The sequence below is a fragment of the Bombina bombina genome, chromosome 1, assembly GCF_027579735.1.
Source record: "Bombina bombina isolate aBomBom1 chromosome 1, aBomBom1.pri, whole genome shotgun sequence".
Lineage (NCBI taxonomy): Eukaryota > Metazoa > Chordata > Amphibia > Anura > Bombinatoridae > Bombina > Bombina bombina.
In genome coordinates this window covers 1,010,016,231-1,010,032,303 of record NC_069499.1, presented here as the reverse complement: position 1 = coordinate 1,010,032,303, position 16,073 = coordinate 1,010,016,231, and the positions used below count along the sequence as shown (strand labels likewise).

The following is a 16,073-nucleotide window of genomic DNA, read 5'->3' as shown; positions in this document are numbered from 1 at the left end:
TGAAGGGGTTAATTAGGTAGCTTGTAGGTAGGGTTGCACCGATACCGATACTAGTATCGGTATCGATACCAAATATCTGCATGAGTACTTGTACTCGTGCAAATGCACCAATACCTCCACTTCCTACCCATACACCATCTTGTGGCATTTTTCAAACTGCATGTTCCAATTTCATTTTAAGCTGGAGTAGAGATTTAACTAAAACTTGTTCACTTCTGTTCTGCCAATACAAATTGCTGTTATTTGTATTATTGTACGTCAGAGCAGTGCTCCAAAAGCCGCTACTATACAGCTGGAAGCCTACCTGGGAGAGACCTCTGTACCTCGTTCAGGCAAACCCCTGAAGTACTGGGCAGTTAATAAACTGAGATTTCCAGCTCTGGCTAAAATGGTCCAAAAATATATTTCTGCCCCATGCAGTAGTGTGAAAAGTGAAAGACTGTCCAGCTTAGTGTCAAATGTCCTTACTGATAGCAGAAACAGACTTATAGAAAATGCAGAGATGATTCTGTTTCTTAAAAACTAACTTTTGAAAAATTATTCTAATATCTAGATTGTGTGTTATACTGCTGCTAGTTCTCATCTTGAACAATTGTGCTCAAAACATACTGTACTCTGAGGAACATCCTTAGCCAGGGCTGGACTGGACTAGGAATAAAAAGCAGCCCTGGAAAAATATTTATACCAGCCCTATTTTCTGTTGAGTCAGTAGAATGCAAATGCCCCATTTTTCTCAAAGGGGATTACTGGGACACTCCTTCCAATATTTTTTTCAGAATTAAATTATATTACTTTGTATTAAATACAAATGTCAGATTGATGTTATATAGGCACCCTACAACCCAATGGCATCCAGTAATCACTTGTAGCTTTCAAGCCCTAACTGCTGCAGCTGTAATTTATTGTTGTCATTAATTATTATATTTTATTGTAATATTTTTTTCATAAACATGTTCTGTGAACTTTGTGACAGCAATCAAATAAAACTTATTATTTTAAAATGTCTTTTCAGTTACAGTTCATAATTATAAAGAAGCTATCTAAAATCATTAGTCTTTATTGTGCTTGGTAAACTGTCATATGACAACAAAAAAAAAAAAGTATCGGTAATTGGTATTGGTGAGTATTTGAAAAAGTATTGGTACTTGTACTCGGTCTTAAAAAAAATTGTATCGATGCAACCCTACTTGTAGGGTTAATTTTAGCTTTAGTGTAGTAGACAACCCAAAGTTTTGATCTAGGCTCATTTTCACTAACTTTAGGTTTCTCACTGAAATGATTTACAGTTTGTGCAATTATGGCACAAATGGTTGTAAATGCTTCTCTGGGATCCCCTTTGTTCAGAAATAGCAGACATATATGGCTTTAGCATTGCCTTTTGATAATTAGAAGGCCGCTAAATGCTGCTGCGCACCACACTTGTATTATACCCAGCAGTGACAGGGTCAATTAGGGAGCTTGAAGGGTTAATTTTAGCTTTAGTGTAGAGATCAGCCTCCTACCTGACACATCCCACCCAAACAGCTCTCTTCCCTCCCCCACCCCAAAAATGTCCCCGCCATCTTAAGTACGGGTAGAAAGTCTGCCAGTATAAAAAAAAATATATACACATTTTATATATACACATTTTTATTTTTTTGTAGTGTAGCTGCCCCCCCCCATTCCCATCCATTTTTAAACATAATTTTCCCCCATCCCGCTCCCATCAAGACTTAAATGCACATTTTAGTGCAGAAGATAGCGGGCACGCACACGCCCCCCACCCCCGTGCGCGCTCCTGCACGCACCGGGGACTGATCCTTCATTTGACAGGAAGTGATCTAGCGATGGGCCGCCCACCCGCCCTCCCTGCAACTACTCCCACCCACCAACGATCGGCACCATCGCTGGCCAATGCAGAGAGGGCCACAGAGTGGCTCTCTCTGCGTGTCTTCGAAAAAAGGATCGCTTCGAGCTGCTTTATACCCCTGACGTACAGGATACATCGCTGGTCTTTAAAGACCAGTTTGTGTACGACGTGCGTCGTTAAGGGGTCAAATAAAGATAGCAAGAGAAGATAAATTGATAATCGGAGTAAATTAGAAAGTTGCTTAAAATTTCATGCCCTACCTGAATCATGAAAGAAAGAAAAAAAATGTGGGTTTCCCTTTAAGACTTTCAACATTTATTTAGGTTAAATAGCTCAAAGGGTCCAAATGTGACTCACGATCTAAGTTCTAATTTTAAGAAGCTGTATCTGACCTGCTGAAAGTACAAGAACAGCTTGTATATATATATATATATATATATATATATATATATATATATAATTTTTATTTATCAAGTTATTTCATATAGGTTACTTTTTGCTAATATTGCATATTTACTTTCACGAAAAGAAAGTTAAACTGATTTGTTGCATTTTCTCATGAGTATAGTCGGATTTATTGCTAACTTGGCTATATCATCATTGTTTGCCTGATAAACACTTGCATCATTTTTCTACTTTGTAACCTAAATAAAAAAATAAAAACAAAAAAAAACAAACAAAAAAAAAAACAAAAAAAATTAAAAAAAGGAAAGAATATCAAACTTAGTGCTAGTTTCCATTGAGGTGGTAAAGTTTGGAAACAGATGGTAATTTTTTTTCTCTCTATTAAAGTCAATATAGAATTTGTATGTTACCACCAATTTCCAAACTTTACCATCTCAATGGAAACTAGCCTTTACTTGTTTTCTTGCTAAATGAGCACCAGTGTTCTCCCCAGGTACATTTTAGTGAATGAACCATCGGGCTGTTTTTACTCACCACCCGGCTAAAATTTTAGCCAATGTTAAGCTAAAATATTAATCAACTATTAAAAATGTTACATTTTTATTGCACAAATTATCATTAAACACAATTATGTTAATGCAATTCATTTCTGCTTTTAATAGCTGAATAATATTAGAAAATATTACACTGCTCCCAAGCAGCTACTTCATAATGCCACACGGATGGCAACATTTTCTGTGGAGAACACTGAGCACTTAGAAAATTCTCAGTGTAGCCACTGCCTGCAGAAATATATGAGAGCTACCATTACATTACCATTACTGGCATATGATTTTTGCAGCAAAACTCCTATACTGAGAATGAACTTAATCTGACTGCAGCTTTTATAGGTGTTTCATTACAACATTTAATATGAAAAGCTTCTACTTTGCCTTCCTGTATAGGCCACAGACCCCTTGTGGGGCAGTGGCAGAAAGTAATAAACTCTTCAAAAATTTAGAGAAAAAGAAAAAAAAAAAAAAAAAAGAGTTAAAGGGACATTAATGATTTAGACAGAACATACAATTTTAAACAACTTTCCAATGAACTTCTAGTTAATTTGCTTCAGTCTCTTGTTATCCTTTGCTGAAAGGTTTATCTAGGGAAGCTCAGGAGCAGCAAAGAACCTAGGTTCTAGCTGCCCATTGGTGGAGAAATACACACACACAGTCACACACCCTGATTGTCATTGGCTCACTCGTGAGTTCAGTTAAACAGTAGTGCATTGCTGCTCCTTCAACAAATGATACCAAGAGAATGAAACACATTTGATAATAGGAGTAAATTAGAAAGTTGGTTAAAATTGCATGCTCTGAATCATGAAAGAAAAAAAAATGGGTTTAGTGTCCTTTTAAGTATAACCCAGTGCTTAGTGTTTTTTTCATTACAACAATAGTCTGCACGTCTCTTTAGCATTCTATGGGAGTAGTATTTGTAACTTTGTATAACATTGCTATAAACATTGTTGAAAATACTGCTGCCTGATAACTAGACATGACCTTATATAGGATTGCGCTTTAACCCCTTAGTGATTTCCATTTTCTGACCGTTTGGGATCAGGGCTATTTTTCCATTTCTGCGATTTGTGTTTAGCTGTAATTTTCCTCTAACTCATTTCCTGTACCCACACATTATATACCGTTTTTCTCGCCATTAAATGGACTTTCTAGAGATACCATTATTTTCATCATATCTTAGAATTTACCATAAAAAAATAAAAAAAAAACTATAAAAAAAAAAAACAAAAAAAACAAAAACGCTTTTTCTAACTTTGACCCCCAAAATCTGTTACACATCTACAACCACCAAAAAACACCCATGCTAAATAGTTTATAAATATCCAATGTTTACATGTGCTTTGCAATTTATAGGGCAATAAGTAGAAGTAGCACTTTGCTATTTCCAAACCATTTTTTTTTTTTTCAAAATTAGCGATAGTCACATCGGAACACCGATATCTGTCAGGAATCCCTAATAACCCTTCACATGTATATATTTTATTTTAGTAGACAACCCAAAGTATTGATCTAGGACCATTTTGGTATATTTCATGCCACCATTTCATCGCCAAATGCGATCAAATTTAAAAAAAAAAAAAAAAGAAAAAAGAAAGAAAAAGAAAATCTCTAACTTTTTCACAATTTTAGGTTTCTCACTGAAATTATTTACAAACAGTTAGTGCAATAGTACTTCTCTGGGATAACCTTGGTTCAGAAATAGCATTCATATATGGCTTTGGCATTGTTTTTTGGTAAATAGAAGGCAACTAAATGACTCTGCGCACCACACGTGTATTATGCCCAGCAGTGAAGGGGTTAATTAGGTAGCTTGTAGGGTTAATTTTAGCTTTAATGTAGAGATCAACCTTCCATCTGACATACCCCCCAATTGTCCCCGCCATCTTAAGTACTGGCAGAAAGTTTTAGATTGATTATGCAGTGTTGGATCCCCCCTTAGCCCCCAACCTACCTGATCCCACTCATACAGCTTTCTAACCCTCCCCCCTCTACCTACTTGCTGCCATCTTGGGTACCAGCACCTGTCTGCCAGTACCCAGTTTGCCCCCCAAAAAAAGGTCTGTTTATTTTTATATTTAGAATAAAGTTTTCTGTAGTGTAGCTGGCCCCCCTCAATACCCTACCCCCCCAGATCCCTTGGCCAATATTTAATATCCCCCCTCCCTCTTCCATGTATATTCATGATTTTGATGGGTAAATATGGCGCGTGCGCACACCCCCACTGCAAGTAAACACGCACACATTGGTGTGCACAGGAACCGGATGCTCGCATTGACGGGCCGCCCATAAGCCTCCCTGCTGCTCACACCCACCAACGATTGGCACCATCAATGGCCGATGCAGGGAGGGACACAGAGTGGCCCTCTCTGCATTAATGGTTTAGAAAGGGTATTGCAGTGATGCCTCAATATTGAGACATCCACTACAATACCCTGGAAGCGATCACAATCGCTTCCAGTGCTTCAAACCCCAGAGGACGTGCCAGGCACGTCCTCGGTCGTTAAGGGTAGTTTTTTGGAGGACGTACCTGGCACTTCCTCGGTCGTTAAGGGGTTAGCAAAGGATACCAAGAGAACTCATCAAAATTGACAAAAGTAAATTGGAAAGTTGTATAAAATGTCATGTTTTATCCAATACATTTAAATTTAATTTTGACTTTACTGTCCCTTTAATAAACAGTATATATTTTATATACATGCACACATATATAGAAAAAAAAACAAGTACTTAGTCACTATAGTAAATTGGGTCTAAAAGTTGTTGCGGAACGAAGCCTTCGCTACAGTATTATTTTAGCATTAATGAACAGAGAGGAGTACTCACTGCAGAATTTAGATTTCCCAGCAGAACTTTGCAGCAAAGGCCAATAAGTCCCAGCTCAGATCCCAGGAGACACTTCTGAACATAGTAAAAACAAGCTCAAAATATATACCAATTCAATACAAATTAACAATAGAAGGCCACTATGCAAGAAAATGTTCTAACTGAATGCAAGATTGTACATCTCTCCAAATACGCTAATTCTAAACACTTCTTGTTACCACATTAATGTTAACTCAAAGCAACACCTACAAATCGACTCCCCAGTAAGTGCCAAGATCAGAACCCATCTCATACATGTGGAGGCAATTTGCTTGACGTTTGTGGGGGGGGGAGAACCCCAAAGCAGCCTTTTTCCTACAAAGTGCCTTGAAGAAAAAAAAAAAAAAGTATGCTGAAGCTGTAAACGTTTGATTTTCCTGCCCATTTAAGATAGCCATAACTTAGCACAGTGTGTATGTGCCAGATACTCTGAATATAAGTTAGTTGGGGGTGGGGGGGGAATAAATACCTATACCTACAGTAAAGCATGGAGGTGGTAATATCCTGTTATGGGTGGTCTCTGCAGCAGGCACTGGAGCATTTGTCAGGATAGAAAAAATAATGGATAGGGCAAAATACAGTCAAATTCTTGATGAAAATCTGCTGCCCTCTGCCAGGAAGTTGTCAATGGGAAAAAGGTTTACCTTCCAACATGACAATGACCACACAGTAGTTGAAGGAGAAAAAGGGGATTGTCCTTGCATTGCCTAGTCAGAGTCCAGATTTTAAGGGACAGTCAAGTCCAAAAAAAAAAAAACTTGTATAATTCAAATAGGGCATGTAATTTTTAAACAACTTTTCAATTTACTTTTATCACCAATTTTGCTTTGTTCTCTTTGTATTCTTAGTTGAAATCTAAACCTAGGGAGGTTCATATGCTAATTTCTAAGACCTAGAGGGCCGCACAGTTTTTCTCCTCTAGAGGGGGTTTTAGTTCATGTGTTTCATATAGATAGCATTGAGCTCATGCCCATGAATTTACCGAGGAGTGAGCACTGATTAGCTAAAATGCATGTCTGTCAAAAGAACTAAAATAAGGGGGCAGTCTGCAGAGGCTTAGCTACAAGGTAATTACAGAGGTACAACATGTATTATTATAACTGTGTTGGTTATGCAAAACTGGGGAATGGGTAATTAAGGGATTATCTATCCTTTAAACCCCATTGAATATCTGTGGCACGACTTGAAGACTGCAGTCCACAAACGGTCACCATCAAATGTAAGGGAACTGGAACAGTTCTGCAAAGAAGAGTGGGCAAATATTGTGCAGGGTAGATGTGCAAAGTTAGTAGAGACATATCCCAACAGACTAAAGGCTGTAATTAAAGTACAAAATACTGACACAAGGGGGTGATCCTTTTTGCAACTCAGTGATTCTGTTTTTGAATTGTCTTTATTTTTGTCTGACATGTTTGTGTTATATCTTTCACTTGGATGTTATAAGTTGCACTGAGTAATTACAACTGGATAAACAAAAACTGTGCCTGTCTTTATTTCAGGTTGCAAAGCAACAAAATGTGATTATTTTCAAGAGGGTGATTATTTTCAATACCCACTGTAAGTAAAACATTACATACAAATTAAAGATACTAAAATATTTCTCTGTGAAAAGCAATTGTTAGTGTTTTTTTTTTTTTGTTTGTTTTTTTATTATCAGGAAGTTTATATCTGCACACAGCTAATTCACAAGATCTCTGGCTTCAAAGTAAAGCCGGACTGATTGTGTCTATTAAAGGGACACTGAACCCAATTTTTTTTTTCTTTCATGATTCAGATAGAGCATGCAATTTTAAGCAACTTTCTAATTTACTCCTATTATTCATTTTTCTTCGTTCTCTTGCTATCTTTATTTGAAAAAGAAAGCATCTAAGCTTTTTTTTTTCTTCAGAACTCTGGACAGCACTTTTTTATTGGTGGATGAATTTATCCACCAATCAGCAAGAACAAACCAGGTTGTTCACAAAAATGGGCTGGCATCTAAACTTACATTCTTGCATTTCAAATAAAAATACTAAGAGAATGAAGAAAATGTAATAATAGGAGTAAATTAGAAAGTTGCTTAAAATTTCATGCTCTATCTGAATCACAAAAGAAAAAATTTGGGTTCAGTGTCCCTTTAACTTAGCTCCCATCCATCAAGGAAGTCTCAACAAGTTTAGCAGTGATGTTACACTGCTCTTGAAACAGGTTATGCTTACTCCAAGTATGAGAAATCATGACACACAGTGAGTGACACTTCCAAAATTACACAGCTAGATTTAATACATTTTACACAATGCAGTGAAGATGACCTTTTCATTCCTACTCCTTAGGAATTACACTGTTACCATTTGATAACTACGGATTTAATATCCTCTGCATCACTAGAGTGTGTAAATAGATACACTTTACTTCATAAATTTACAATTTTGTAACCAGTCATCAAAAGTACTAAAAAAAAAACTTCAAGACCATAAAATAGCAAATAAAGAACTAAATGTCTTGCCTTCACAGAACCCATCCCCAACATCCTAAATCTTCACAACTGCTCCATTTTTTTTTACTATCTGGATAATCACTTTCCACAGAATTCCTAAGCAACTCTTAATAACATACAGTGGAATCCCAGGTTTCCACAAAACACACATATCATAGCAGACAATGAATGTAGGACAAGTAGAAGTAAAAGCTGTGCAGTTTGCTCAGTGTAACTTCTATCCCCACACAAATCACATGCAAATAAAAACCTGTATTCTCACTATGTAATACACACCCTGAAATTGTTGCATGTCGCAGCACCTCTTTATTTAATTCCAGTATAAGATCCACAGTTTAAACAGATAATTTGGTATTATATTGTTTATGGTGAGAAGAATCAGTAAAGCACTTGGAGACCAATTTGATTTGGTTCTTATAACCTGGGCTAAGCCTCTGGGTAGTCAGAAAGGGCACTGCTATACATTGTGTTAAAGCCAATGGGATATTGTGTAGCACTCATCGTAATAAGTGAAAGTGATTAGTGCCGTGTTCACACAGTAAAAACAGCACGCCTAGACTCCCCTCCATACATAGCCAATATCCAGACTCGAGAGGTTCATGTGTTTAGTGCCAGCTCAACCATAACCCAATTTAAATGATATTGCCTCATATATAGTGCGTCACTCGTCTGTAAGCCCCTTGTACAGACATTGCATGGCCTGATCTCCCTTTTACGCTCACACTCACCAATCACAAGTATTCGGTATTCCACACTCTCCGCTTGAGCCTCCAGTTCAGGCCCCGGGAGGAGGAGGCGGAACCGTACGCGTAGTGCTTGGAAGTGAGAACTAAAGCCAAGCGCTGATTGGTTGCGCGTTAACCATGTGACCCAAGTTGCGAAGGCTGGGTCAAACTGAAAACAGCGCCAACCGCCAAGCAGAGTGCAAGAACTAGGCGTGTTATAGCTGTAAATACATGTGATTCATTAGAAAGAGGCAGGGAAAGAGACGCAACGATGCGCATGCTCAGTGATAAAGCCCTGTTTGTAAGTAACTGTATTTTATGTCCACTGTATATTACGGAGCTTGTAACTTTCTTTGAATCTTAGCAGTTTTGTGGGCACCATCAGTAAATAAAAATACTGACATATTGAAGAAATATTATTTTTGATGTGTTGAAGAAAGGACCATATGAAGCTATACCCTTTAGGAATTTGCATTTTAACTAAAATAAAAAACAAAACTTTGTATCACTTAGTGAATATTACCTTATTTATGACAAATCTGAGTGCAATCCAATGACTTCAAAAATAACCTTTTTGGGTGCCCAATCCACTCTCATAGGTGATAATGGAAAATTCATTCATCATATAACATCTGCCTTATGAATACTGAACTTTAGGCAAGATTTATCAATTTGTGAGCAAACAGGATTCACGTGTAGTGTGAACCTGTCTGCATCTTATCACAAATTGTGGTGCGAATGTTCCCCATATTAATCATTGTATTAGCATAGTTGCCAACAGTCCCTGATTTCCAGGGACAGTCCCTGGATTTTGTTGTATGTCCCTGGATTTTTTTTGTCCCTGGAAATGTCCCTGAAAATCTCTTTTGCACAACATTTGTTGTTTGCATATATATATATATATATATATATATATATATATATATATATATATATACACATACATATATACAGATAGATAGATGATAAATAGATATAGTGTATTATTTAAATATAATTCATTCCTCATGGAATATTATTATTATTGAATGGGTTCACATATTATTTGTCTTTCTAATTTTGATGCTGTGTTGTAAAAATAACCATATGCCCAGAATGTGTTCCAGAGACTGGGTAGGTGTAAGAGCTTGGTGCTGTAGTCTGTATAATAAACTATGGATAAGTCTAAATTATACTATTACTTTCAAATGGGTGTGTTTTGATTGCAGAACTGAGTGGGCGGAGCAGTTGAACAGTAGGTCGTCAATACTCCAGTAACCCGCTTGCTTGCTCTGCTGCAAAGTGTCCCTGGATTTTTTTTTTGAAATGTTGGCAACTATGTATTAGGGAACACTCGTGCATTACCGCTACCCTACCCCAGACATCCCAACTCTCCCTGAAGTTCAGGGAGTCTCCCTGATTTTAATAGCGGCTCCCTGATGCCAGCAAATTTAATAAAATCTCCTTGAAACTCCAAGTACCATGATCCAATGTGGCCCAAATCCAGAAAGTGTTTCTTTAAGGAATGCCTTTAGTTGCTGAGACATTATAGAACCCTCAGAGCATGCATCAGTAACCAAAAAGCCCCCACTGATTTCAATAAAATAAAAACACAAACACTACCTTATTTACTGCACGTAATTAAACTTTGTGTTCTAAAATATTTAAGCATTCAACAAGCGTACGATCACTGAAAAATAGGTTTGTTGTATGGGGTTGTGCAATAAAGCTACTTTTTTTTAAAATGTGACTTTAGTGGAAGCTACTTTAATGATAAGTCTCTATCTTATTTAGGGTTTCAAGGTGTCCAATATATAACTGGGGGGGGGGGGGGGAGTGACGGCGCAGTAGCGGGTGAAGCCACCTCCATGAAATTAGTTTTTGCAGGTTGGGATGTCTGCTACCCTCACACAACCAATTGCATGAGAGTAGGACTTGTCAGTCAGCCCGGACAAATTGATCCATCGTGATTTTCATCTGCCAACTCCAGTTTGCCAGAGAGGGTTTATATCATAAATATCAGCAAGGATAGGTACAGACAAAAGGCTGTGGCGAACATTTTCCAAAGTACAGACCTTAGTGAAGGACACCAAGGTACATTTGAAATTAAAAACATTATTTTATAGTGTTTGGTGTTATTACCTGTCATCAACTCTGTCATCAACTTGAAATGCGCATGCGCTATTCCTTACGCTATATGCGCAACAGAAAAAGGGAATTTGCTTTACCAGTTGCGGTTCACTTGGATCCATCTGGAAGGATATCAGCACGTGTAGTGTCCGTGCTACACCAATATTTTATCTATTCTATGGTGAGTTTGTCAATCAATCTAAAGGATTATGACAGCAAATTTACTTCTGTTGCACAAATAGCGTAAGGAGTAGTGCATGTGCATTTAAAGTTGATAACAGAGTTCCAAACACAGAAGCGTGCTGCTATACATTTACATGGGGCGCATGGTGATGCTCTGATTGGCTAGAAGAGCTGCCACTCAAATAAGCATAATCAAAAATCGTAGAGAGAGGCTGCATTCATTGAAGTAATGTGGCAGGAATAAAACAAACATTATTTAGTGTACTGATGACTTTTGTAATAAATAAGTATATCGATATGCTAGTTAGGAGAAGACCTTTCCAAATATGTGGAGCAGTTTGGGCGAATTTACCATCCCTTTAACTCCAGAGATTACGTTCCTAATCAAATGTTAAAAGCATTGAAATTCCAGAAGTCCCACACCCTAGAAAATTTAATGATATAATAATACATTATATTATTTGATAGGGGAGTTTTAGTTTTGGAATTTCCCTGCTTTTCATTATAGGGACAGTCTACTTCAGTGGTTCCCAAAGTGGGCAGTACTGTACCCCGGGGGGGGGGGCAAGTCATTGTTTTGCAAGTCACAAGTAAGTCTCAAGTCTTTACATTCAAGTCTCAAGTCAAGTCCCGAGTCAAGACAGGCAAGTCCAAGTCAAGTTTTAAGTCCTGAAGTTTAAGCTCCAAGTGTTAAACAAGTCATTAGTGCTCTTTTCCCAATTTAGTGAGAGAGAGCAGATTCTATTAAAGATACATTAAATTTTATATGAATATATTTTCATTCATTTCAATGATCTATCTATGCATATATAATGATATATAACCAAATCAGTAATGGTCTGAAATAACTGGAAAAAAATCAGAAAAGTTATTATTCTAAAAATGAAAACCCTGATTTAAATTAATCTAAATAGGTCTTACTGACTAGTGCAAGCATACAGCTAGATTTCTGGGTCCCTAACCTACAGCCATCCAAAGCATGCTTTCATCCAAACACACTGGAATATACACAAGGGTGACACAGGCCCTTTGTAATTTCCCATGACATCCAAAAACATGAAATTGGACTGCACTCTCAAACCGGACTGAGTACACACCCCATGCAAAACTCACAGCCCTGGATGCTCACCAGCACTCACAGCAAGCTGCAAAACTTTCAGTGACTCAGTTAACCCCACACAAGCCTGTATAGGGAAAGTTACAAAACAAAATTATTAACACAACACATAGAAAGTCTGCCACTATCTTGCAAGCATGCAGCTAGATTAAAAGCAAAATGGAACAGTTAGTTACAACATTTGGCCAAATGATGATAGGCCAAGGACCATGTCAAGGTCCTCCCTGGGTCCCTAACCTACAGCCACACAATGTATGCCTTCAACCAAACACACTGAGAAATAAAAAAGCCAGCGCTCTCAGACAGCTGCACAGCTTTACGTGATTCAGGCAGCTAACCCCAGACAAGTCTGAGTGCAAAGCCCTTAGGGAAAGTTACACAACAAAATTATTAACCCAACACATAGAAAGTCTGGCACTCTGTTGCAAGCATGCAGGGTCATGCAATTTGTACCCAGTCTGGTTGCATACACCAAACTCATTCCTTTTATAACACCCACTTTTTATATATATATATATATCCATGACCAATTTTCTTAGAGGGATATGGCTGCACCTCACTGACAAGGCCCAAAAAAAGGCCAAAATGGTCCTCTGGGGTTGCCATGTTCAGAGGAGGATTGCCTGATATTTCAGGGCTGGAATGACCTTCTTAGGCGGGATCAGACTGATATACTTCAGGAAAGTCCTCCTTTATAAAAAGCCCAATTGCACTAAAATAGGTTGCTCCTAGGTGGTAACTTGCCATAGAACAAGCTACTGAGCTCTCGTTCATTCCTGTTTGAGCTCTTCTCTTTTGGTATGTATTTGGATTATGACCCTGGCGAAGTTTTCCAAAGGGTAATGGGGAAACCAGACGTGGACTCCCTGCCTAATGTGCTTAGAGGGAAATGGCTGCCCCTCACTGAGGAGGCCCACAGCAGGCCGAAAAAATTGTCTGCGGTTTTCATGTTCCATGCTCAGAGGAGGATTGCCTCGTATTTCAGGGGGTGGACTCCCCTTGTTAGGTGGGATCAGACAAATGAACTTCAAGAAATGTCTCCTTTATGAAAAGCACAATTGAGATAAAAGAGGCTGCTCCTAGATGGTAACTCACAATAGAACAAGCTACTGAGCTGTTGTTCATTCCTGGTTGAGTGCTTCTCTTTCCGTATGTATTTGGTTTATTATCTTGGGAAAGTCTTCCTAAGCGTGATGGGGAAGCTAGACTTGGACTCCCTGCCCATTGTGCTAAGAGGGATATGGCTGTACCTCACTGACAAGGCCGACAGAAGGCCAAAACGATCATCTGCGGCTCCCATGCTCCTTGTTCAAAGGAGGATTGCCTGGTATTTCAGGGCTGGACCAGCCTCATTAGGTGGGATCAAACTGATGTACTTCAGAAAAGTTCTCCTCTGTGAAAAGTACAATTGGGCTAAAAGAGGTTGCGCCTAGGTGGTAAGTCGCCATAGAACAAGCTACTGAGCCTGAGATGTTGTTCATTCCTGCTTGAGTGCATATATATATATATATATATATATATATATATACACACACACACACACTGTACTGTGCAAAAGTCTTAGGCCACCATTATTTTTTGGTCTCTTTAATAAGATACAAACAGAAAATACAGGACATTTCAGAACAAAATGGCTTCTTCAGGCAAAAGTCAGTATTTAGTGTGAACTCCCTTGGAACTAAGCACATCTTGAACTCTTTTGGGGAAGTTTTCTGAGGTAGTCTTCTGGTGTATTATAGCAGGCTTCTTTTAGCCCTTCCCAGAGTTCTTTTTTAGATTAAGGTTGTCTTTTATTTCTCTGTCCAGGTGATCCCACACTGCCTCTTTAATATTTAGGTCTGGACTCTGTGGAGGCCAGTCCATGACTGTCAGTGTTTTATCAGTTGTTTCTCTCTCCAAATATGATTTCACTGCATTAGCAGTGTAATTGGGATCGTTATCATGCTGAAAAATGAAACTATGTCCAATTAGGCGCTATCCAGAAGGAATGGCATGATGAATTAAAGCCTGTCTGTACTTTTCAGCATTCATGATCCGATCAATTCGGACAATATCACCAACATCACTGGCAGAAATGCAGCCTTAAACCAGAACATATCTTCCACCATGTTTCACAGAAGACCGCAAAAACAAATACTTCCATCTCTCTCCAACTCTTCTTCTCACATATTGTCGACGATTGGCCCCCAAAATTTCAAACTTGGATTTCGGCACTTCATAAAACTCTTTTCCACTGATCTTTTCTTCCAATCTTTGTGAGCTTTAGCATAGCTTAGCCTTTTCACCCTGTTCCCCCTCCGAAAAAGTGGTTTCTTGGCTGCTACCCTTCCACAAAGACCATTCCTGATCAACCTTCTTCGAACTGTAGAAGGGTCAACTTGGCATCCCGATGAAGCTGCCAGATGCTGAGCCAGGTCCTTGCTGGACCTCTTCCAGTCTCTCAAAGAATAAACTCTGAGAAACTTTTCATTAGATTTTGAAACTTTTCTTGGCCTTCCAGTCCTTGTTCTTGACCTCTCCTGGTTTTTCAAATTTCTTTACAACATCTTTAATACCACATCTTGATTTCCCTTTCAGAGTGGCCTTGCTGATGCAAAAGTATGATTTTATGTCTGTCAAATTCTGTGATCTTTGGCATTTTGAATGGAATGATGTGATTGAAAGTTGGTCTTATTAACAAGCTTCCAATGAATTAAATTCATACCACATATGTATGCAGGGGCAAAACTACAGGGGGAGCAGAGGGTCGCAATTGCGACTGGGCCCCCAAGGGTGGGGGCCCAGCTTAAAAAAAAATATATATTTTTTTTTATTTTGTTTTTAGAATAAAAAACGTTGACCTGCCGCTGCCTGCACTGATATCATGTGAGTGTGACATAATGCTTCACTAGTGTCTCTGACTACAGGGGTTAGTGTTTCTGTTTTACCCATTGGTGTTTATGTGTGTGTGTGTGTATTTATGCATGTATGTGACTGTGTGTGTATTTATGCATGTATGTGTGTGTGTGTATGTGACTGTGTGTGTATTTATGCATGTATGTGTGTGTGTATGTTTGTGGAACCAGCAAATTACAGACCTTGTTACTACAGCATGGGGGTAAACAGTATCACTATACAGTACCACTATATACAGTACAGGGGGTTGGACCATGTCACTGACTACTGTGGTCACTTTATAAAGTACTGGGAAGGTAGGATCAGGCCAGCCATCTCACCGGCAGATTACAGACTGTGTCACTGACTCACTATATACAGTACTGGTGGGTTAAACAGTGTCACTATATACAGTAATAGGGGGTCAGACCATCTCACAGCAGTCATTTTTACTTGAAATAGGACAAATACAGGTGTTAGCAATGACATTAATTAGGGTTCCATTACATTTAGGTTTACTAGAGCCAGGTTCCTGCTATTGCTCAAGTGTAAGGGGAGGTCACACTAGATACTTGCCACTTTAGCCTATTTTTTTCTTTATTTTTTTCCTGTATTTTTGGTTGTATTCTAATAAAGATAATGAGAAATAATTATATGGTCATTATACCATTGCTAAAACAGCAAATCTAATGGTGGCCTAAGACACTTTTGCACAGTACTATACATATAAAACTGTATGTTTTCATACTTTGTGAACCTTTTTGTGGTATGTGACAAAGGTGCAAATGGAGCACCGAAACGTTATGCCATTTTTACTTATATAAAATAAACGCTAAATTTTATTCTAATCAAGTCAAGTGAGTGCCTTTATTTTCTGGATGGTTTGCTATGATATTACATTAAGGGCAATACAGAA

The 16,073-nt window shown here is 38.3% G+C and overlaps 1 protein-coding gene across 2 annotated transcripts in view; it reads right to left on the bottom strand.

The window, feature by feature from the left end:
- Positions 1-8,994, bottom strand: part of ZHX3 (zinc fingers and homeoboxes 3) — a 236,787-nt gene extending 227,793 nt beyond the window's left edge. For both annotated transcript variants that reach the window (XM_053714256.1, XM_053714184.1), the window contains exon 1: positions 8,878-8,994. The gene's annotated coding sequence lies outside the window, so the exon portion shown is untranslated. The remainder of the gene's footprint in view (positions 1-8,877) is intronic.
- Between the last annotated feature and the right edge of the window lie 7,079 nt (positions 8,995-16,073).